The 22,425-nt window shown below is 43.7% G+C and overlaps 1 long non-coding RNA gene across 1 annotated transcript in view; it reads left to right on the forward strand.

The window, feature by feature from the left end:
* LOC138750574 (uncharacterized) overlaps positions 1 to 9,682 on the forward strand; it is a 217,361-nt gene extending 207,679 nt beyond the window's left edge. Inside the window, exon 4 of the long non-coding RNA XR_011349390.1 lies at positions 8,881 to 9,682. This is a non-coding gene — a long non-coding RNA (uncharacterized lncRNA). The remainder of the gene's footprint in view (positions 1 to 8,880) is intronic.
* The last annotated feature ends 12,743 nt before the right edge of the window (positions 9,683 to 22,425 follow it).

Consider the following 22,425-nt stretch of genomic DNA (forward strand, 5'->3'; position numbering starts at 1 on the left):
GCTCACAAAACAAGGTCACACTGTGTAAATTACTCACACAACATGTTTACACTGTGGGACACACTAACATATAGTTTAGAATATGGGTTTCACTAACTAAACAAGATTATACTGTGGAACTCACTCACATGACGTTTACACTGTGGAACTCACTCACATAACACGGTTATACTGTGGAACTCACTCACCTAAATAGGTTACACTGAAGATCTCACTAACATAACATTTTCAGTATCGAATTTAGCGAAGTTAAAAGGTAACACTGTGAAACTCACTTACTACATAACAAGTTTACATGGTGGGAATCTAACACATAACAATGTCACACTGTCAAACTCACTCTATGCCATTGTTACACTCTGAGGCTCAGTAACTAGACGGGTTGACACAGTGGAATTCACTTCCATTACAACATCACACTTTGAAACTCATATATTACAAGCTCAAATGGTGGGACTCACTCACACTGTGGAACACACTCACCTAAAAAATTTGCACTGAGGAACTCACTAATATAACTTTTATAATATCGAATTTAGCAAAATTACAAGGTTACACTGTGAAACTCAGACACATAACAAGTTTACATGGTGGGAATCACTCACAAAACAAGGTCACACTGTATAATTTACTCACACAACAAGTTTACACTGTGGGACGTACTAACATAAAACATAACAACTACAGCACGGAAACAGGCCATTAGGCCCTTCTAGTCCGCACCGAACCAAACACCCCTTTCTAGTCCCACCTCCCTGCACAATGCCCATAACCCTCCATCTTCTTCTCATCCATATACCTGTCCAACCTTTTCTTAAATAATACAATTGACTCCTCCGCCACTATTTCTCCCGGAAGATCATTCCACACAGCTACCACTCTCTGAGTAAAGAAGTTCCCCCTCATGTTACCTCTAAACCTCTGCCCCTTAATTCTTAACTCATGTCCTCTTGTTTTAATCTTTCCTCCTCTTAACGGATATAGTCTATCCACATCCACTCTGTCTATCCCTTTCATAATCTTAAATACTTCTATCAAATCCCCTCTCAACCTTCTACACTCCAAAAAATAAAGACCTAAATAGTCCAATCTCTCCCTATACTCTAGATGCTTAAACCCAGGTAACATTCTGGTAAACCTTCTCTGCACTCTCTCCACTCTGTTTATATCCTTCCTATAATTAGGCGACCAGAACTGCACACAGAACTCCAAATTAGGCCGCACCAACGTCTTATACAATCTCAACATCACCTCCCAACTCCTATATTCCATGCAATGATTGATAAATACCAGCATACTAAAAGCCTTCTTCACCACCCTATTCACGTGAGTTTCTACCTTCAGGGAACGATGTACCGTTACTCCTAAATCTTTCTGCTCTTCTGTATTCCTCAATGTTCTCCCATTTACCACGTATGTCCTATTCTGATTCTTCTTACCAAAATGAAGCACCTCACACTTATCAGCATTAAATTCCATCTGCCATTTTTCAGCCCACTTTTCTAAGCAGCCCAAATCCCTCTGCAATCCTTGAAAACCTTCTTCATTATCCACTATTCCACCTATCTTAGTATCGTCTGCATATTTACTAATCCAATTTACCACCCCATCATCTAGATCATTATTGTATATAACGAACAACAATGGGCCCAATACAGATCCTTGAGGCACACCACTGGTCACCGGCCTCCAACCTGACAGACAATTATCCACTACCACTCTCTGGCCTCTCCCTTTCAGCCAATGTTCAATCCATTTGACTATCTTAAAATTTATACCTAAAGACTGCACCTTCCTAACTAACCTTCCATGTGGTACCTTATCGAAGGCCTTACTGAAGTCCATATAGACAACATCCACTGCGCTACCCTCATCCACATTCCTAGTCACCTCTTCAAAAAATTCAATCAGATTGGTCAAACATGACCTTCCTCCCACAAATCCATGTTGAGTGCTCCTGATCAGACCCTATCTATCCAGATGTTTATAAGTACTATCTCTAAGAATTTTCTCCATTAATTTCCAATTGAATCCCATGTTATGTGACCCAGTGAAAATTCTGCCTTGAAAGGACCACAGCTTCCTAATTTTAAAAAAATTGTTATCGAGCAGCTCAAATGAGATATCTTGCTTCTTACTTTGAAAGGGAAAAATTACCATAAAATAAGAGAGAGAAAAGTAGAAGAATTTATATACAAGTGGGAATTGAAATTAATGGTTGGTGGTAGAGATACACCATTTTTGAAACATATATGGAATAAAATAAATGATGAATTTGGTGTAAGTGGATGTACATCACCCAGAATAACTTTGATTTAAAATCCTCGGATCATTTTCAAAGGAGCATCAATTTCTGGATATCTAGTTTTGTAAGGGGATTATGAATGTTGAAGATTGTTATGAAAGGGGCCAATTAATGTCCTTTGAGCAACTGAGAAATAAATATCATATAACTCATAGCAATCTTTTTTGGTATTTCCAATGAAGAGCATATTTGAAGGATAAGTTAGGAACAACCATGTTGTACTGAAATAGAGATTCCTTACAAAGAGGAATTGTTAAAAAATTTACTTCCATGATGTCCTCTTTATTACAAGTAGGAACTTTTAAATGAGGAATTCTTAAGTCGAGACAAAGGTGGGAAATGGATCTGAACATTGTAATCGATTGGCAAATATGGGTAGATCCATATAAGGATCTCAATGTAAGATATAAATTAGTTCAGTATAATTATTTTTACATCAGTCATGTAGCAGATGTCAGCAAGGATTTTATCTGAAAGCTGCACCTGGAGTCAGGTGACTCAAGCAGTTGGATTTGAAAAGCTCTACAAGAAGCTGATTTGGCAAGAGATCACATGATATTGGGGAGTTGTATTAATTTTCTTCAACTCAGCATTTTGGATCCATTGACCAGAGTTCCACACTGCAGCAGTGAGGAAGGAATTCACAACTGGTTTTTCTTCTACAGTTACTTCTTACACTAGAGAAATTGAATAGAATAAAATCAGAATTATCAAATCAATGTTTTTCTTGCATTCAATTTAGCTTTGTCCTAATGCAAGATCTTTTTGGGGAGAATTACAAATTTTTTGGAACAAGTTACAGGAGTTATTTTTTCGCAAAATTCAACCTTAATTTTATTGGGAAATATTGAAGGAACAAGGCCCAAATTAAAACTATTAATATATCAATTGAAATTTGTTAAATAAGTGTTAGCGGAGATGAGGAAATATATTGCACTTATTTGGAAATCAGATATATTTTTTGGGATGCCAAGATGACATGCAAAAATTTAAAGTTATATTCCTTTTGAAAAAAATTACATATAGCTTGAGAAATATATACTCTATGCTTTTGCAAATTTGACACCTGAATATTCAAATATTAGGCTTCAATTTGTAATAATGCTCTTTCCGTCCTTCTACACATGCGAGATTCTCCTCTAAGTTGTAACATTTTTATTTAGATGTGTTAGATTTCCTCACCACCACGATCTCTGGGGAAGCGGAGGTCTAACACAGGGCATCAGAAAACAGGAAGACCACACACCATCAACAACTGAGAAGCAGAGGATTCAATCCAATGGTCAAGGTCCATGGAAGCAGACCATTGAGGGTTTCTGCAGCTGAAGGTCCCACATAGGTGACAGGCTGTTGGTAATTTGAGGAGAGGAACCCACGCAGGCTTTGAGCTTCTGGAGAAAGCAGTCATGGGACTCACATTAGGTCATGGATTGCTAGAGGCTGGTTCCAAACTGGCTAAAAGGGTATCAGGTATCAGACGGGATACTATTGGATGTTAAATGGTTCCTAATCATGTCAGAGGTTAAAAACAGGAGCTCACATTGCCAATGACTTGGATTGGTCTGTGAGCATTGAAAGAGAATCCACAAACCCTCAGTGTCTTGGCCCAGGGTTCAGGGTGGAGGTTGAGGGGAGAAGACGACTCTTGCTTCTTTCTCTGAGTGCAAGAGGCATTTCAGGCAATTTCTGCCAATGGCGAATCTGTCTGCCTCTCAGCAGGAAAAAAGCAATTTTGTGTGATATGACACCTTTTAATTACATGACAGTAAATTGTCTTCTGAAATAGAGAGGTTCAAGTTTCAAACTATTACACACTCCACTCACCAGAGTGTGAGAGATGGGAAAATTGATCTAAAATTATGAACATGGAAGAAACTAAAGTTCATCAGTAAATGGCTGTAACCAGTTCAAACAGGATAAGCTTGGGGCTTAGGATGCAGGAAAGCAGAGTCAGCACGATTAACATAAGAATCTTCTAGTCTTTGTGACAAGACCATAGGACTAAGATAAGGAATGGTAAGGTACAATAGAATGTAGGAAGTTGAGGTAGTCTGGATCAGATAAGGGTCTCCTAGCCCTGGACAGAAGTACCAAGTCATACATTTCTAATTAGCTAACCATACACAGATTTATACATATGAAATTAGCCAACCCTAGATAGAATGAGTCAACTCTGCATATCAAGAGACTGTAGCCCAGAGAATCAGGAAGGTGTGAATAAGGACAATGACATGATGGGGCACCCACAGGATACCCCCTGGTCCTCCAAGTGTACTGAAACTGCACGTAGGCAGGAAGGATTGCCTATGCCAAACCCATCCAGGGGGCAGAAGAATGTAAGGGGGAGGGCACTCTGATACTGAAATTGACTGTATAAAAGTTGGGTGAGCCCCAGTGTATGTGTGTATTCCCAGGGTAAGGGGAAGCACCCAACTTTGCATTGTTGTAGTAATAAATGTTCTTTGTTCTCAATTTTTGTCTCGAGCAATTTCTTTAAAGGTACTTTAATTTCTAACAAATGGGGGCTCGTCCGGGATCACACTCCCTCCACTGACAGAGTGCCCCGACGACGAGAGTAGGTGCACCCCGGCTGATTCAGCTGGACTCACGGGCGACGGGTGGCTGGTCAGTGGAAGAAGCGAGTGATATCCGAGAAGAGGCATTGAGAACAAACGATGGAAGGAAGCGCACTAGAGCAGTACTACTAGAACTCGGTAAGAGTATTTTACTTGTTTATAAGCATGGGAATAATGGGTAGCAAAGAGGAGAGTCCTGGTACAGGATGTGAACACCAGATAGCTACGTACAGCCCGCTTGGGTTGATGTTATCTGAGTGGGGCACAGGAAAGACCCGTGGTAAAGAGAAACTGACGATGGTCAGGTATTGTTGTATTGAATGGGTTAAATACCTGGTTAAAGGGAGCTCCGTGTACTGGCCAAAATTCGGATCCGAGGATGAATGGATGTGTAAAGCTTTGAACCTATGGCTCTATCAAAACCAGAAAGACAATGTTGAGAGCAGGGAATATGCAGCCTGCTGGCTCAAGGGATCCATTGAACAGCTGGTTTTGAATGAGAAAGAATTCAGGGATAAGAGAGAGGAGGAACCTCTTGTCCCTGAATCACAGGGTTGGGATGTGTTACATTCCCTCCCTCCACCCTATGTTCCTCCTATGCCGGCTCCTATCTTTCCTTCCCCTCCTATGACCTACCCTTCTGCACCTTCCCCACCTCCCCCACCACTAGAGAAGAGAGAAGAGAGCAGGAGTGGTATGATAACTTGCTCACAAAGCACTCGATTACCACCTCTGTTGGCAGGAGAGAGAGGTAACTTTAATTCAGAACAGCGTGAGACTCTTCAGGAAGAAAGGGCAGAACCCTTTGATTCATTTCCCAGGGAGCAGGAACCCAGACCTAATAAGCCAGAAACCAATTGGATGAGACCACGGCGGGAAGTTCCCATGGGAGAGGGTCTCGGTTTCGTAAATGTGCCCCTGACCAGTACTGAAGTGCGTAACTTTAAGAAAGAACTGACCTCCCTGATAGAAGATCCCCAGGGATGTGCCGAACAGTTAGACCAATTTTTGGGACCAAATATATATACAATATGGGGGTCTCGACATAGAATCCCCAGCAGGGGAACAATTGGTACTAACAGGTTTTGTTACCAACTCAGCCCCAGACATTAGGAGAAAATTACAAAAGACAGAAAATTGGCATGAGCAGGGAATAACCCTGCATTTGTCCAGACATCTGAGGAGTGAAATTAATGCCTCGGCACAATTTCTCTGTATTGCCGCTGTTATTTAATTCATGATCACACAAAAAGCATTTGTCCAGACATCTGAGGATAAGCAGAAAGCTAACATTTTGATGCAAGCAGTTAAAGGAATAGTAGATGAGTAACATGGAAAAGGCAGGGACTGTGTGCCAGCTCCTGAATGTTGGGAGAAGCGTCGGGAGTGGGAGAGAAGAGACCAGAGATAATTTCATAAATCACGACTTCCCACTTCAGTCACTGACCAATATTGATTAAAATTCATGCTAAAAATTAAATGTCATAAATGATCGTTTTTCAATACTGTAGAATTAGCGAATTTAACTACCAGTTAATTCCAATTTATGAAATAAATTGTATTCAAATGTGATTTTGCACAGGGAGTACCTGAGAGTTGAGTGATGTTATAACATTTGCAGGGAGAAATGTTTGCGCAAATAGGGTGAGTTCTATACATCTTAACTTTAAGTGTATGTGAGATAAAGAAAGGATCTGATGTGTAAAGTGGCTGGATCAGCCAGTTGAAGGGGGAGTGTGCATGTCCCTTTAAGTGCACTGTGGCACTTGAAATTGAGGCTTCAGGCTCTTGTCTTGCAGGTAGAGGTATTTCTTCTACACATTCAGCAGTCAAGGTCCGTGATTTGAAAGATCACCCACCTCTGGAGAATAAAGATACCTCTGGGGATTCCTATGGGGATTCCTATAAGTTTAATCATTCATTTCTCTGGTGCATTTTCCTCCGGAGTGAAATTAATGCCTCGGCACAATTTCTCTGTATTGCCGCTGTTATTTAATTCATGATAACTTTCCCCCATTCATCAGGTTTATATTTAAATCCGGTAGTGCGGAAGTTACATTGTAAATAATCACGGAGGTAAACCCTGCGCAACTGGATTCAGCTTTTTTTTTCTTTGGCTTGGCTTCGCGGACGAAGATTTATGGAGGGGGTAAAAAGTCCACGTCAGCTGCAGGCTCGTTTGTGGCTGACAAGTCCGATGCGGGACAGGCAGACACGATTGCAGCGGTTGCAAGGGAAAATTGGTTGGTTGGGGTTGGGTGTTGGGTTTTTCCTCCTTTGCCTTTTGTCAGTGAGGTGGGCTCTGCGGTCTTCTTCAAAGGAGGTTGCTGCCCGCCAAACTGTGAGGCGCCAAGATGCACGGTTTGAGGCATTATTAGCCCACTGGCGGTGGTCAATGTGGCAGGCACCAAGAGATTTCTTTAGGCAGTCCTTGTACCTTTTCTTTGGTGCACCTCTGTCACGGTGGCCAGTGGAGAGCTCGCCATATAACACGATCTTGGGAAGGCGATGGTCCTCCATTCTGGAGACGTGACCCATCCAGCGCAGCTGGATCTTCAGCAGTGTGGACTCGATGCTGTCGACCTCTGCCATCTCGAGTACTTCAACGTTAGGGGTGTAAGCGCTCCAATGGATGTTGAGGATGGAGCGGAGACAACGCTGGTGGAAGCGTTCTAGGAGCCGTAGGTGGTGCCGGTAGAGGACCCATGATTCGGAGCCGAACAGGAGTGTAGGTATGACAACGGCTCTGTATACGCTTATCTTTATGAGGTTTTTCAGTTGGTTGTTTTTCAAGACTCTTTTGTGTAGTCTTCCAAAGGCGCTATTTGCCTTGGCGAGTCTGTTGTCTATCTCATTGTCGATCCTTGCATCTGATGAAATGGTGCAGCCGAGATAGGTAAACTGGTTGACCGTTTTGAGTTTTGTGTGCCCGATGGAGATGTGGGGGGGCTGGTAGTCATGGTGGGGAGCTGGCTGATGGAGGACCTCAGTTTTCTTCAGGCTGACTTCCAGGCCAAACATTTTGGCAGTTTCCGCAAAGCAGGACGTCAAGCGCTGAAGAGCTGGCTCTGAATGGGCAACTAAAGCGGCATCATCTGCAAAGAGTAGTTCACGGACAAGTTTCTCTTGTGTCTTGGTGTGAGCTTGCAGGCGCCTCAGATTGAAGAGACTGCCATCCGTGCGGTACCGGATGTAAACAGCGTCTTCATTGTTGGGGTCTTTCGTGGCTTGGTTCAGCATCATGCTTAATGGAGAAATAAACCTGCGAACTGGTCTATGGTGCTGTGTGAGTACTGCAATAGGTGGAATATGATTTAAATTGGTGGCATCGTTCAGAACAATTGGGTGCATAAGAATAATAATATCATTAAGAACTCACAGATCTTGTACCAGATGCTATTCAGTACATCTTGACTTAAGGACTGGAGAAATTGGCATGTTAGAATGAGATTGGCATGGCACCAATATTTCTTGATTCAATAATGACTCCACAAGCTCCAGGATTCATGCAGCAGAACTTTTAAGTGGAATATAATAGAAACTAGCCTGTACTTAAATGATTGTGTGTGCAATCTTCATAAGAACATCTTTTAACTTTTTTTGGTGCCTGTTTTACAGACTGTTTTAAATAAGACCAGCTCCTGTGAGCTGTGGCACAAGGCATTTTACTTAAGGCAGAACTAAAGGTTGAATATGTTTCAAGTTCTCTTGCAGGGGCTCTTGTGCTGCAATGTCTGTTATGTACTCACTCTAACAAATTGGAGGGTTGTGCCCCATACAGACAAGCAGCTCCAACTGCATTTTAATAAGGTCTAACATATTCAAAACCCATGCAAATATGGTTTGTGTTTCATTTTACAATTTTTACACTAACACAAAGGAAAGTCAGATTGTTATTCATTTTATTAAAATCTAGTGATTGGTTATATGTAAAAGCATGGCAAGAGGATCAACTAAAACCTGCCTGGGATGGTCCCTTCTGTGTACTTTTAATTACAGACACCGCAGTAAGAACAAGAGAGAAAGGCTGGACCCACATTCAAAGAATTAAACCAGCTTCTGAACCACAACATCACGACACACAGATTCAACCCTCAACCTGGCGTGCAGTTCCTCATCCTTCAGACCTGAAACTTACACTGCGCCGTGACAAAGTGCCGTAATGTTACATTTATTGTTGTATTTTTTTAACTGTTTATACATTTATTGTTGTATTTTTAACTGTTTATTTTTTTTAACTGTTTATTCATTTATTGGGGTATTGTTTGTTAACTGTTTATGTCACTTCATTACTCGCTATGTTTTAAGTCCCCCTGGAATAGGGGCAGCAGAGGTTACAATTGTGCTCCTTTAGAATGTAGACAGGGCATGGATTTAATGTATAGTCATAGTGGGATATGGGTTAACAAGGGATTCCAATACAGACCAGGGGAACTGAACAGCTTTAGTGGAGTACATCTAATTTGTATCTTAGCCTACACAGGTATTAAAGACAGGAGTTTTGAGGCGATAGCACAAAGGACATGGTGGGACAAAGACAGACAGAATGGTAGTCAGGATTGTACATGTAGCAGAGAGAGAGAGTTAATACATATGCTAATGTACACAGACAGGCTGCAACTCACAAGTTCAATGATACATCTGCTAATGTTAGCAGACAAGCTGCAACACACAGTTAAATCACAAGAAACAATCCCCCCCAGCTTGGTCTCTTTTCATCACCCCGTGAAGGGGAGCACCAGTTTCCAACAACGTGAGCTGCTTGACACTTTAATATCAGGCTCCAAACAGCCTTCGGAGATCGGTGGCCCTAGGGTTCGGGGCTGAAGAGGACATCAGATACGAGCCACAATCAAACGGAACCGCCTGACTACTGCTACTCGTTCGCTGCTGAAGGCAGCGTCTCTCACAGACTGCGACTCGTTCGCTGCTGAAGGCAGCGCTTCTCATAGACTGCGACTCGTTCGCTGCTGAAGGCAGCGTTTCTCACAGACTTCGTCAGGACAATGCTTACAAAAGTCGGGTGGTTAAAAGACACTGCTTCAATGTTTCAACGTGAATCTGCCCATGCCCATGTTCAGACGTGGCAACTTCGGACTGATGTGGGATGGCTAGACTCTTTACTGAGAACTGGAGCCTGATACTCGCAACCCTAATAAGCAGCTGGACTCGCTACTCTGACCTTCATGGTGCTCCCCTACCTAAAGACTTTACACAGGTGTTACATTTCGGTTATTGACCAGCTGGGTAAAACAACACCTTATTAGTATTACTGATCTAAAAGAAAAGTGAGGATTGTGAGAGATGGGAAAATTGATCTAAAATTATGAACATGGAAGAAACTAAAGTCCATCAGTAAATGGCTGTAACCAGTACAAACAGGATAAGCTTGGGGCTTAGGATGCAGGAAAGCAGAGTCAGCACGATTAACATAAGAATCTTCTAGTCTTTGTGACAAGACCATAAGACTAAGATAAGGAATGGTAAGGTACAATAGAATGTAGGAAGTTGAGGTAGTCTGGATCAGATAAGGGTCTCCTAGCCCTGGACAGAAGTACCAAGTCCTACATATCTAATTAGCTAACCTTACACAGATTTATACATGTTAAATTAGCCAACCCTAGACAGGATGAGTCAACTCTGCATATCAAGAGACTGTAGCCCCGAGAATCAGGAAGGTGTGAATAAGGACAATAACATGAAGGGGCACCGACAGGATACCCCCCCTGGTTCTCCAAGTATACTGAAATTGCACGTAGGCAGGCAGGATTGCCTAATGCCAAACCTCTCCAGCAGGAGGCAGAAGAATGTAAGGGGGAGGGTATTCCTATACTGAAATCAACTGTATAAAAGTTGGGTGAGCCCCAGTGTATGTGTGTATTCCCAGGGTAAGGGGAAGCACCCAACTTTGCATTGTTGTAAAATAAATGTTCTTTGTTCTCAATTTTTGTCTCGAGCAATTTCTTTAAAGGTACTTTAATTTCTAACACCCTGGTCCTCCAAGTATACTGAAACTGCACGTAGGCAGGAAGGATTGCCTAATGCCAAACCTCTCCAGCAGGAGGCAGAAGAATGTAAGGGAGAGGGTATTCCTATACTGAAATAAACTGTATAAAAGTTGGGTGAGCCCCAGTGTATGTGTGTATTCCCAGGGTAAGGGGAAGCACCCAACTTTGCATTGTTGTAAAATAAATGTTCTTTGTTCTCAATTTTTGTCTCGAGCAATTTTTTTAAAGGTACTTCTATTTCTAACACTCAGAACACTTTCCATCAACTTGCCCACCACAGACGTCAGACTCACGGGCCTATAATTCCCAGGATTACATTTGGACCCTTTCTTAAACAGCGGAACCACACATGGAGTAATTCATGTTCTGTTCTGGGATTTTAAATAAATATTAAGAAAGAGAGAAAGTGTTCAGCCTGGACTAGAAGGGCCAGGCTGCCTGCTTCAGTGTGTCATTGTGAGATGGTTCTAGGAATGGTGCATCTTTGAATATCTGTACCATGTCTAAAGTCTAGTAACTTGTCGTGTAGAACTGTAAGGTCAGGCAGCTTTTACACCTTAAAAGGAGATTTTCTTTGGGGGTTTCCTCAACTTATAATCATATAATTAATAATAGATCAACATCAGGCAGCTTTTACACCTTAAAAGGAGATTTTCTTTGGGGGTTTCCTCAACTTCTAATCATGTAACTGATAATAGATCAACATCAGGCAGCTTTTACAACTTAAAAGGAGATTTTCTTTGGGTTTTCATTGGTTGGTTTGAGTGACATCACAATCCCCATTCACTATATAAACATCATGCAGTGGGCAAGTGATCGGATTATCTGATTGATTTTCAGCTATATTCAACGACTCTCGCATCTAATTATGCTTCAAAAAAATAAAATTACCCCAATATATTTCCCATCTCACCACCCCACTAGAAAAATGGATACGATAATAGAAGAAGACGACGAAGATTTCACAATCGTCCTGAAAGACTCAGGGAGTTCAGGTCACTGTCACCCCAGAGAACATCCAGTTCGCATTGCATGGGAGGAGGATACACCGATAAGACCATGGCGGATCCTCCTTAGAAACATCTTGAACCGGGTGGCAGTGACCTGGAGAATGTGCTGCTGTCTTCAATGAAGAACCATCCTTGGGCATCTCCAATGCCCCATCCTTGGGCATCTCCATCGCCTGCCCGAGAACATCAACATTATGGTGCCCATCATCTCTGCATAGAAAGTGTATAATTGTCTAAAATGCCTATTTTTAATAAAATATGGAATGTTAACTTTATAAAACCGAGTGCAGGTGTCATATCTGCTTTTACCTCTATGTCTGGCAGTTCATGCTCTGCGCAAAATCAAAACTCTGCCTGCACATCTCCTTTAAACTTTCCATCCTCTCCCCCTCTCTCATCTTCATGCTGTGCCCTCTAGAATGGAACCTCATTATTGTGAGGACAAAGGTTCTGACTGTCCACCCGATCTGTGGTATTGGTTGACAATGTAATGAAGTGAATGTGCTGGGTAGAAGAGTTAAGATGTTATGATAACCCTATTCTGAAAGATAGAGCAGACTTTTAAATGATTATCACCTCTTCCATAAATAAAGCCAGCCCCTGGTCTTCTGCACAAATAACACTATTCCCTGCTGTTACACATAACCAGCTGTCAGACGCAGCCCATTCATAAACGGGTTCCTACCCAAAAACAACTGATGGCACAACAAGCTTGTCAAAGAGAATGTGGAAACATCAAAAGCCTGCAGAGGGAGCAGAGCAAAGGCCCTAATGACTTTGCTCCAGTGTCTTTAATTTAACTAACCCTGTTCAAAATCATGATCACTGGGGAAGCAACATTGACATGTGCCAAGTGCTAGGCTCACACTGTCTTAAAGGCCCCTTTTGATCATATCTGCCACAAATCCATATCTTTTCATTCTAGAAAGCCAATTCTATGATAACCATTTTCCTGTCTTTAGAAATAAGAAAACACTGTAACACCTCAGCTTGAAACAATCCCCTCGAAGAAATGGTCACTTAATCAAATGCACCAAAATGTCTTCAATATTGTATTCAGTAACCTTGTACTTTGAATGAGGTTCAACAGTACTGGGGAGGTGACCTTGTCGACCCAACCCTAATTACTGCTCATTCCCACTAGTAGGACTCGAATCAATTCTCTGTGTGTTGGACTTTGTGGTTTGGTTGGACTTCTTGTACCTTGACAGGACTAAAGTGTAACATTGGCGGAGTCGGTAATCTCTCACTGGGAAGATCACTATGTATGGTGTAAGTGGCCACAAGGTCACTGGGACATCGGACGGAGCACCAGTGCACCTTGGGACCCTTGAGCCCGAACTCTTTCCCATTGTGGTCCCTCATACGAGGATGATCTGGGTCCCTGCCGAGAGAAAAAGAACCAGGCAAAGAATCCAAGACAGCGCATATGGTGCCAAGGGCTTATGCTGAGATTACCTACAGTGTTTCCATTGGAAGGAGATTATCTGACTCTTGGGTATCGTTTTAGGGCAGCTGGTTGCGTTTCAACCAAGTCAATTTTAAACTATTTGAACATATGGTGCCTTTCGGGCACTAAAAACATCCCCAACCTCTGCCCCGGCTGTGGGATGCCCACGATTTGACCGTCCATTTCAACTGTTTGTCACCTTAAAAGAGGAAAGTGTGACAGCGGTTCGGACACAGTATCGTGGGAAGGAACGGAGACTGGTGGCATATTTTTCTTTTCAAATAGACCCCGTAGCCCAGGGGCTCCCTCCGTCACCCAGATCCTACCTGCCTTACCTGCCATGATTACGGTTGCCCAAACACCACGTTCTATCAGCAAGTTAAAGTTTATACACGGCACTGGGTGGCTTCATTGCTGACATCGACATAATCACGGCACCTGGGCTCAGTCGAGCTCTTTGGGAGATGAAATGGCCGGGTGCCATGGCGTATAGGTGGTGGGGGAGCTAGGAAGGCCAGTTGCCTGCGTAGGTTTGCCAGCAGGTTTTTGTCGGTGGCTGTGATGTCAGGGTCTGGGCTGAAAAACTCACCCTGCAGGGAAAGCAGTGCGCCATAAATCATCTCCGCTGTTGAAGCCTGCAGGTCCTCCTTGAGGGCCGTCCTAATCCCGAGGATGACCCTGGGTAGTTCGTCCGCCCAGTTTGATCCAGAGACCTTGGCCATATGCGATGCCTTCAGGTACCTGTGGAACCTATCTACCAACCCTTTGGACTGCGGATTGTATGCTGTGGTGTGGTAGAGCTTGACCGCCAGGAGCTTCGCCATCTGAGTCCACAGGGCAGACCTGAACTGCCTCTCTGTCGCTAGTGACATGCGCTGGAACTCTGAAATGGGTGATCTATTGGCTGACCAGATTCCTGGCGCATGTTTCCGCGAGGCCTTCTTAATCGGGAAGGCCTCCGGCCACCTTGTGGCCTGATCCACCACCCTGAGGAGGTAACGAGCCTCCTTGGACACTGACAGGGGCCCAACGACATCAATGTGGATGTGCTGGAATCTGCTAACTGCCGGGTCGAAGTTCTGGATGGGGGCTCGTGTGTGTCACTGGACCTTGGATATCTGGCACCTGGTACAGTTCCTGGCCAGTTCTGCCACCTCCTTCTCTAGCCCGTGCCACACAAACCACTCTGTGACCAACCGCACGGTTGTCTTTACTGCTGGGGGAGCGAGGTCATGGATCAGACTGAAGACCTACACCCTCCACTGCGGCGGGACCACTGTTGAGATGTCGCAGAGCAATGTATCCGGGCTGCTGGACACCTGGATATCCTTGAGTTTGAGGCCCTACATGGTGGTCCACAAGGCCTGTGACTCTCCATCATTCCTCTGTGCCTGAGCGAGTTGCTCGTAATCCAGGCCAGGCACGACAGTGTTGATGGCTGGACGGGAGAGCACATTTGCCACTACATTGTCCTTGCCAGCCCTGTGTCGGATGTCGGTCATGAACTCAGACACGTACGAGAGGTGGCACTGCTGTCTGGTGGACCACGGATACTTTGGCATCGCCAGAGCTTTGTATGGCCCCTCGTACGGTCATCAGTGAGGGGCTTGTGATCTGTGAAGGCTGTGAACAGACTACCCTCGAGGAAGTAGTGGAAATGCCAAATGGCCAAATACAGCACCACGAGCTCTGGGTTAAAGTCACTGTATTTGAGCTCTGGTGGGCATAGCTGCTTGCTGAAAAAGGCCAGTAGGCACCATTGTCCATTGAGCCACTGTTCCAGAACCCACCACTGCCATAGCTGATGCATCCACGGAGAGCACCGTGTGTGCTTCCAGCCATGGGTGGACCAGCGCTGGCTAGAGCTTCCTTTGTCATGATGAAAGCCCTGTCCGCCTCCTCTGACCACAATAAAGTCTTTTCTTTTGTGGCCATGAGTGCGAACAATGGGCTCATAGTGCGCGCAACTCCAGAGATGAAACGATTGTAAAGGTTCACCATCCCCGTGAACTTCCTTCAATCTGCTGCTCCAGAACTCCACCAATCACTGTTCCTGAGGTATCAACTGTGAGGGCTGTGGGTGCATTTGGCCTGGGTGGACTGGAGCGCAGCTTCCACGAATACTCGTGCAGAGTCGTCCCAGGTCAAGTCTTTCGCCTTGCCAGTCATCAGGGTGAAAAGTGGGCGTATCACTCGAACAGCTGCAGGGATGAACCTCTGAGAAAAGTTCACCATCCCCATGAACTCCTGCAGTCCTCTGGTCATACTGAGCCTCGGGGATTTGCGGATGGCCTCCACCTTGCTGAATAGTGTTGTGGCCCCGTCTTTGGTAATCCTGTGACCCAGGAAGTCAATCGTGCTCAGTCCAAACTACCATTTGGCCAGGTTGATTGTAAGGCCCAACTCACATAGGTGATTGTAGAGTCTCCTCTGCCTTTATTGAGGCTGGAAAGGCTACTTTTATACAGTTGGAGTTCCCGCATAATAACTTAAACGGGATTCCCGCCCGCGGGAACATTCTTGCATATGACTCCCCTTCTTCCCCAGCCTGGTGTTGCTTTGTTAGCTGGGCAGCCTGGCCAGCCCCATTTTAGGGCTGCCGGTCTTGCACTGCCCCAGCTTCCAACCGCGCTGGTTCCCAATGCTGGGGATCACGTTAGTGAGTTATGCCGCTGTTTATTACTGCGTGTTGTGCTGGCCTGATCTCCGCACTTGTGGGCTACCATTATCTTTATATAATATTTTCCAATCATTTTGATCTATTTTTCTGCCCAAAACATTTTCCCACTTTCATCTTGGTTTTGCAATTGTGTGTGAGAGTCTGTGAATGCATTAGTGAGTACATGTGCATGCAAACATGTGTTTGTGCACGAGTTCATGAGGATGCAGGCGTACGTTCATGTGTGTGTGTCTGTGTGTGTGTGTGTGTGTGTGTGTGTGTGTGTGTGTGTGTGTGTGTGTGTGTATGTTCATTTGTGTGTGCACATGAACGTGCGTGTGCATGTGTGCATGTGGGTGCATGTGTGCAATAAGCCGGCATGCCTGTGTGCGAGTGTGTGCACGAGTGGGTGAGTGTGTGCATGTATGCATGTTTACATCTGTGTGATTGTATGTGTGTGCACTTTTGTGTATTCACATGTGTGTGTTTGTAATGGAGAGGGGTTCATGAGGGGTCTCATTGGTAGCCGTACACAGCATCGACCGAATTATGTGGGGCATCTCAGTCTGGGCATCCTGACAGTACTCAATGGCCCACCCTTTCGACGAGAGCCAGGAGGATTTCCTTCCAGAGCATCCCATTTTTGTGTTCAACTTGCCCATTACCTCTTAGGTTATAACTTGTCATGCGTCTGGTCGCGATACCCTTCGCTGTCAGGTACTTTCGCAGCTCGTCACTCATGAAACTAGACCCCCAGTCACTGTGGATGAAAGCGGTGTAGCCAAACATGGTGAAGATCTGCCCCAGGGCCCTGCTGATGGTGGCCGTAGAGGTGTCTGTTCAAGGGATAGCGAAAGTGAAGCCTGAGTACTCGTTCACTACCGTGAGGAAGTAGACGTTTCGGTTCCTGGAAGGCAGGGGCCTTTTGAAGTCCATGCCAAGATGCTCAAAGGGCCGAGTGCCCTATACAACATGGGCCTGTGGCATACAGAAGAAATGGGTTTGATACTCCATGCAGACCCAGCACGACTCAGTCATGTCCCTGACGTCCCTGATGGTATATGGCAGGTTCTGGGACTTAATGACGTAGTACAACCTGGTGACACCCGAATGGCAGAGGGACTCATGCAATGTCTGCAGCCTGTCATTGTGCAGACAAGGCCTGTGTCCCTCGGCAAGGGCGACCATTTGGCTCAGGAGGGTGGATGGAACTCTGTCCGTGGGAACCCAAAGATGGGGGTTAATCACTCCTTGAGTGTATCGTATTTGCCTTCTTTGGTTCACAGTTCAATCTCACTTCTCCTTCTTCCAAGTTCTCTGGATGCACGCAATTCTTATGTTGTATATAAATTTCACCAGGCTTTGGTGCTTGAAAGGTAAATGTTTACCACTCAGGACGGTTCTTGTAGGGATTTTAGAGAGAGATTTGTTGTTCCAGGATCTCCACAACTGAGGTACCACCATTAGTCACCTCAATATCTCACTGATGAAACTTGCCCCGTCAGGGTTTTCCAGATGGTAACTTCTTTCTTCAAGCTACCACAGAGTCCCATTCCTCTTACTCCAAACAACAGGAGTTCTTTCTTCTGCTCAAGCTGTTAGATAAACAGAACCGGGGTGTGACTTTCCTGTAAGCACCCTGCAGAAAGGTACTTGTAGTCATCCTGGCTCCATTTCCAAACAATGGTCATTCATTTTATGACATCAGTTCGATTAACACCTACTTGTGAATGTGCATAATATTCTCCAGAGAGCTTCAATCTTTCTTCAGTCTTTCAAATAAGATCTGTTTTAAAATGTGTGTGTATGTATGTAACCTACACTAAATTTCAAATCTTACCAAATTCTCCAAATATATTTATCCATTACAATATCACGTAAGGAGCATTTAAGAGACTCCTAGACAGGCATACATGGGTGAAAGAAAAACAAGGTTGTAGCAGGCGCACAGTGCGGTATTATAAACCGCGTCCGTCAGTTCACAGACTTACTTGACACATCGCGGGCTAACAGTGCTGGGCACCAAAGTACAGCGAGTGGATCAGATGAAGCACCTGCCTAAAGGCTCAGGGCGCTAATGGCTCGTAGCTTTAACCTGCTGGTTCTGTGGACCGGAAGGTGTTCACTAACGAGCTCATTAACAGGCAGGCTATAAAAGGTCTGTGCATGTCTGCAATAAAGTACTATTAAGTTGACTACCTTTGTGTGTGTTTGCCTTTATTTAGTAGCATCTACAGCAGTAGCTGCTACACGGTATTATTTTTTTGTCAGAAATATCTAGATCAACATAACATCGTGGGCCAAAGGGCTTGTACCGTGCTGTAATATTCTGTCATTTCTTGACTTTGAATATCTGTAGTAGGCAGTGTGAGACTTCAATAATGAGCACAGCAACATTGCAGTCAGGAGTTTGTATCTCCTGGTTGACTTGAGCTTTTCTCTTTTGTACACAATGCTTTATTGTTCTGGTCAGTAAGAAAAGAAGTATCGTGCATGTTAAATATGTCATTATGTCTGCAAGTAACATTGGAAAGAGTCAGTAACACCAAGGTAAATAGCACCCTGTAGTGGCTGGTGCAGTTTCCTGATGGGAAGAAGTTATCCCTCAGTGGCTACAGTGATGTGAAAATGTGGGTAAATTATTTTGTATATGATTTATACATGGACAAATTAGCTGTTGTTTGTTCCAATTTCAGGTAGGTGTGGTTGCAAAGTGGGTAAGGATAGAAAATAGTTGGGGATCAACAACTGGGGCTTGCGATTGATGGTGTGAAAGTTGATATGGATACTCAGAATAAGGCTAATCTGATTAGGTAAACCACTGGCTCTTATACTTCCACCAGACGTGAATCTAGAATTGAATTTTGTGTCATTTATGGTGGGTAACTTCAGTCTATTGATTGTAAAACTAAATTAAGAGCCCTTTTTCCCCTGGCTGTGCTAAAAGATTGTTTTGTTTATTAACTAAATTTTTCTGAGAGGGAGAATAGACTGAAGCTGCTTTCCTACTCGTTGGTGATGAATTTTGCAGTAAGATCTTTCAACTAATGACAGACTCCTAATTACCACATGCAATCCCCAGTAACTTTATCATTTCTCCCACCTTCGACATGATGGAGTCTGTCGGACTCTGGCTTTACCTTACTCTTAATTTAGTCTATGTGTAGTCTGAGTCCAGCGTGTTCTTTGAATGAAGTGATAGGAGAAGGTATTCGGTTCAACAGTCAATTTATTACACAGCACAAGAATAAAACTTAACAGAGCTCTGGGTCACTCATTAGTTCATAGGTCACCTGCACAGTGAGCTACTCCCCAAGACTGACCCCTATTGTCCAGTTGGTTCAGTTTATATAGGTCAACCTTATCATACAGAACAAAAGTTGGCTTCCTTTGCTAGATTTCATTATCATACAGAACAAAAGTTGTCTTCCTTTGCTAGATCTTTTTGCATAAGGGTTATCACAAGTCATCTCCTGTTTTGCAGATATCTGGGGTGTAGCACTCCCATCTTAATCCTCCAGGCCAGACTATCCTGTTGTGTTGATCAGAAATTAATTCATCCCCAGATATTTCTAATCACCATTCTGTTCTTGTCTGGCCAATTTCTGCTGTTCTCTTTAACACCTCCTCATGCCTTAATCTTCCTCCTAGACTGGTTTTCCATTCCCTTTGTTTCTTGCAGGCCATTCTTTGTTCTGGTCTGGCCTGTGTCTCCTGTGCTACTCACCACCTCCTTCAGTTTGAGCATTCCTCCTAAATCGTTTTATGCATTTCCTCTCCCTGTATTTGGGAGCAGACCATTTTGCTCAGCCAACTTTGCTCCATGCTGTGATTGCCACTTAATCACATTCCTCTTTTTCCCTGAACCAAGCAGTAAATATAAACTTATTAATTAATCATTTCTTTCATAATGTTTTAACCCCTAGATTCCAACAAGTCCCACCTTCCCCTCCCCATTTTCTACTTTTGCCAGGAACTGCTTTCATCCTGACGTTCTAGTTCACTCATCTCTCCCCACACATTCCTCCCTGTCCTCGGGGATTTTCTCCTGCAATTTGCATCAGTCACCTCCATCCAGGGACCTAAACAGCCATTTTCATGCAGGGTAAAGTTTCACATGCCCCTCCTCCAACCATGTCCGTACCCCCTATGGCAGGAAACCCAATGCAGAGTAAATGACAGATTGGCTGAGCACCTGGACGTTAATCACAATGGCCATCTTGGCTCATGGTGACAAGCCGTTTTAAGTTCCATTCCATTCCTACACTGACCCTTGTCTTCTGCCTCCTCCATTGTCAGGGTGAGGTCAAATCCAGAGGAACCATCTCTTATTGCATTTCTGTAGTTTAATACTCGATGGTATGAATATGGAATTTTCCAAGTTCTTGTAACCTGACCATCACCCCCCACCCCCCCAACCAGGTTTCACTCTCTCTCCTGCTGATTCACCCAGTTCCCCTCGTATTCTCCCTTCCAAACCAGATGACTTATAAATGTGGGCAAAGAAATGGCAGATGGAGTTTAATCTGGACAAGTGTCTTGCACTTTGAGAGGACTTGTAGTCGTGTTGCAAAGAGGGATCTTGGGGTGCAAGCGCTAGCTCCTTGAAAGTGGCAACACAAGTGTAGGGTGTTAAAGAAAGTATTCTTCATTGAGCAGGGCATGAAGTATAAATGTAGTTAGGCCACATTTCAAGTGTTTTCTGCAATTCTAGTTGCTGTATGCCAAAAGGAGTTTATCAGGAGGTTGCTTGGGTTAGAGCATTGGCTCTGAGGAGAGGTTGGACAAATTTGGATAGTTTTCTCTGGAGGATTGGAGGCTGAGAGATGACTTGGTTGAAATTTATACAATTATTGTAGTCCTGGAGATGGTCGATGTCTTCTTCCCCTGCCCCCATGGGAAATGTAAAAATACTACGAAGTCTATATTGAACTTGAGAGGGGTAAAGGAGAGAAGTGAGGCAGGTTTTTGTACAGTGCGGTGGGGGTCTGGCCCACGCTGCCAGGATAATGGTGAAATCGCCACGAGTTAAGAGGCATTTGGTTGGGCACATGAACAAGAGGGAATGGGTGATGTTTATGGACCATGTGCTGACAGATGGGATTAATTTAAATGTGCTTCTTGTTCACCACAGACAATGTTTGCCAAATGGCCTATTCCTGAGCTCCACTGTTGTGGGATGATTCACCTGTTTTCAAGGATTGTTGCTGATGGGCAGTAAACTTTTCACAGAGATCTATCTCCAATGAATGTATTTAGAACATTTCCATTAGTTAATTCCCTGTAGAAACAGCAATTTATAATTCAAGCTGTGTAGCCACAACAATAATGCAAAATTTGAAGGCCATCATTACTGAATCCATTTTAATCAGCCTTCACCTTGGACAATGTTCAATTGAGACCAGAAAAACAAAATGCAGCTTTTAACCTCTAGGAAAGATTAGTAATCCTCTGTACCACAGAATTATTTCTGAAAAAAATATTTGGAACATTTTGTGAATTCAACTTGCAAAGAGGTGATGAAAAGGAACGACAACAAGATTTTTAAAAATTAAACCCAGAACATTTATTAGAAGACGTTCATCACAATAAACATGTTTAGGTTCAGAAATGATCGATTCTGGAATGTCATGTGGCAGGAATAAAAGGAATGAAGGATAGATATATTCCAAGGAAAAAGAAATGAATGATTTGGATTGTGGTTTAAATGGTTTTGTGGCCAAATTTTCAAAGGTCACCAAGATAGATGACAGAGTAGGAAATGTAGAAACCGTAAAGTTGCAGAAAGATACAGACAGATTAGGAAACTGGGCAAAATTATGGCAGATGAGATTGAACACCTTTGGCAGTGGAAATAAACAGGAAGCATACTATTTGGATGGGATGAAAATTCAGACCTTGGATGTGCAAAGGGACCTGGGTGTCCTTGTGCAAGGAAACCTAAAAGTGAATGACCAGGTGATATTGGTAATGAAGAAAGCGAATGCTATGTTGGCATTCATTTCAAGAGGAGTAGTGTACAAGAGTAAAGAGGTGTTGATGAGGGCTCTATGGGGCATGGATGTCTCCCTTGGTGGGTGAATCGAGGACAAGAAAATTAGAGGTTAATCATATGAAACAGAGATTAGGAAGAACTTCTTTAGCCAGAGGGTCATGGACCTGTGGAACTCGCTGCCGCATACAGCAGTGGATGCCAGATCATTGGGAGTATTTAAACAAGAAATAGACAAGTTTGTCGTTAGCGAGGGCATGAAGGGATATGGGGAAAAGGCTGGAAATTGGAAGGAGTGTAGAGTAGCTTAGTGTCAGTTTATGGAGCAGACTCGATGGGCCTAGTGGCCTGGTTCTGTCCTTTGTCTGTGATCTTGTTCTCATTTGAGAGACATTATTGAAGGCAACTGAGAAAAATGTAAAAAT

The sequence above is a fragment of the Narcine bancroftii genome, unplaced genomic scaffold, assembly GCF_036971445.1.
Source record: "Narcine bancroftii isolate sNarBan1 unplaced genomic scaffold, sNarBan1.hap1 Scaffold_168, whole genome shotgun sequence".
NCBI lineage: Eukaryota > Metazoa > Chordata > Chondrichthyes > Torpediniformes > Narcinidae > Narcine > Narcine bancroftii.